The following is a 1,786-nucleotide window of genomic DNA, read 5'->3' as shown; positions in this document are numbered from 1 at the left end:
TCAAATGCGAACTTCTGAAGTTAACATTTTTTGTAGGTGACGCTTGTTTTCTTCTTGGTATATAAATATTGAACTACTCTGTTATTTTAATTTGAACTTCTTGGTTAACTCGTTAGTAACTTCAGAAATTTGAGTTTTGTAATAAATGACGAACCGCTCTATTATTTATTTAGTTTTTAAATCAATGTTTTTAGTGTTTTTTCAATTATGATAAATTTATTATATGTGAGCTCGTCTTTTTACTGGAGAATTAATTTTGTAAACTGGCTTTCAATATTTTTGTTAAAGATTGGACTTCTATTTTTTTAATTGAACTTCTATGTTTTATTAGATAAAACACAACATATTGCTCAATGATATTCATATTTCTTTACACGGGTTCCGAGTGATATCCAAACGAGTTTGTTTTTTTCAATTTTCTATTTTTTTGTGCCCCACGGCAATTTTGAACCACAGGACACACACATTTTTTGAACTCTTTTTTTTTACTTCATTTCCTACTCCCCAAGATTTCAACTTCAAATCTATGAATGGTTCGACCTCTAAAACTCCCTAGTTTTTTTGGAAAATCCCACAAGTATGTTATTTTTCTAAACCTTTTTTGGCCCTACAAACTTCATGGGCATGACAATTCGAACTTCCTGTACATTACGTCCAACCATTGAAAGAAAGCTCTAAAAATGTCATTGTTGCTTTTAAGTTCTTATAACATACCCTGGCCCTTCTTCCTCGACGAGATGACCCAAAACCAAAGATACGGACTTTTTGACAACAATAATCCATGAACTTCCAGAGGAGTGTTTTTTGAAATGCGTGACTCCAAAACAATTTTCTAAAGTGGATATGCGCACATGTTTCTGTTTCTTGTAAACACAAACATACTACTCCGAAAGAAAATTCATAAAATATCGAAAACACAAAGTCTGCATTTTCTAGGGTCAAGAAGTGGTGCTTGGGTGGTGTGTCCGCTGATTTCGAGGAAGAGCGGCGCGCGGTCTCGCCATAGAGGAGAACATGGGAGTTCAAAGAAAATCCCGCTGGCCGTTCTTCTCCTCTGTTCGCAGTAGAAGAAATGCAGAAATTAAAAATAGGTGCAAGTGGAAATTTGTTGCCATAGCCAACATCATCACTAGAATGTAACGCTACGTGAAAAACAAATGAATGAAGTACTCTATCACGGTAAACACAAAAGAGCAGCAATAGTTTTTGTTAATTCTACAGTGAAGCCCCCTTAATTTTCGCTCTCTCAGAGTGAGCACAAACATATGCAGCAGAGAGAACACATCAGCGCCAGACTCTAGGAGACAGTCGGTGTGTTGGGGCAACGACGTACGTTGGGACAGCACTGGAGGCGGACTGTAGAGACTACTCGGCAGGACTGCAAGGTGTTCTCCATCTATGTACAACAATTTTGTACTGCATATTAAACAATACTCGACGGGGCTGCAAGGCGTTCTCCCGTCTTCGTTGCCGAGGAGTGCCCAAGGGCAGAAACAAGGTGGGCGACGGCGCACATGGACAAGGGCAGAAAGCCGTCGAGCAAACCAAGTGCAACAGCCGTCGAGCAGACCAAGTGCAGCAGCCGTCGAGCAGACCAAGTGCAGCAGCAGCTCGCCTCGCATACCTAGTCGGAGCTCCATGCCTCCTTGTTTGTGGCACAGAGCACACCAAGTCTGACAGGAGCAGGAACTAAAGTGTTCGTGTAGCTTGGCAGGATCGAGGGATAGCAACCCACACATTGAACTGAAGAGGTTGGTCGAGCTGGACTTCAGAAGCGGCCACAGGC

This window comes from Triticum aestivum, chromosome 1A, assembly GCF_018294505.1.
Source record: "Triticum aestivum cultivar Chinese Spring chromosome 1A, IWGSC CS RefSeq v2.1, whole genome shotgun sequence".
In the NCBI taxonomy this organism is placed as follows: domain Eukaryota; kingdom Viridiplantae; phylum Streptophyta; class Magnoliopsida; order Poales; family Poaceae; genus Triticum; species Triticum aestivum.
Note: the sequence above shows the minus strand (reverse complement) of the source record.